This window comes from Arachis duranensis, chromosome 2, assembly GCF_000817695.3.
Source record: "Arachis duranensis cultivar V14167 chromosome 2, aradu.V14167.gnm2.J7QH, whole genome shotgun sequence".
In the NCBI taxonomy this organism is placed as follows: Eukaryota; Viridiplantae; Streptophyta; class Magnoliopsida; order Fabales; family Fabaceae; genus Arachis; species Arachis duranensis.
This window is the reverse complement of record NC_029773.3, coordinates 43692350-43693043: the sequence shown is the minus strand read 5'-3', so window position 1 is coordinate 43693043 and position 694 is coordinate 43692350. Positions and strand designations below refer to the sequence as shown.

Sequence of the window (694 nt, the reverse complement as noted above, 5' to 3'; positions counted from 1 at the left end):
AAAGGCTTGCTATTGCTAAACCTGTTTCTTCCACCATTATTATTGTTGAAACCTTATTGAGGTCTCTGTTGATCCTTCCATAAAAGATTTGGATGATTCCCCCATGAAGGATTGTAGGTGTTTCCATAGGGTTCTCCCATGTAATTCACCTCTTCTATTGAAGGGTTCTCAGGATCATAAGCTTCTTCCTCAGATGAAGCTTCCTTAGTACTGCTTGGTGCATCCTGCATTCCAGACAGACTTTGAGAAATCATATTGACTTGTTGAGTCAATATTTTGTTCTGAGCCAAAATGGCATTCAGAGTGTCAATCTCAAGAACTCCTTTCTTCTGACTAGTCCCATTGTTCACAGGATTTCTTTCAGAAGTGTACATGAATTGGTTATTTGCAACCATTTTAATCAGTTCTTGAGCTTCAGTAAGCGTCTTCTTCAGATGAAGAGATCCTCCAGAAGAGCTATCCAAAGACATCTTGGATAGTTCAGAGAGACCATCATAGAAAATGCCTATGATGCTCCATTCAGAAAGCATATCAGTGGGACACTTTCTGATCAATTGTTTGTATCTTTCCCAAGCTTCATAGAGGGATTCTCCTTCCTTCTGTCTGAAGGTTTGGACTTCCACTCTAAGCTTACTCAATTTTTGAGGTGGAAAGAACTTTGCCAAGAAGGCATTGACTAGCTTTTCCCAAGAGT

At 39.9% G+C, this 694-nt stretch overlaps 1 non-coding gene across 1 annotated transcript; it reads left to right on the top strand.

Annotated features, from left to right (window-relative positions):
- The first annotated feature begins 524 nt into the window (after positions 1 to 524).
- Positions 525 to 632, top strand: LOC127745357 (small nucleolar RNA R71). Its single transcript, XR_008006554.1, has one exon. It is a non-coding gene; the product is annotated as a small nucleolar RNA R71 (small nucleolar RNA).
- Positions 633 to 694: the final 62 nt, after the last annotated feature.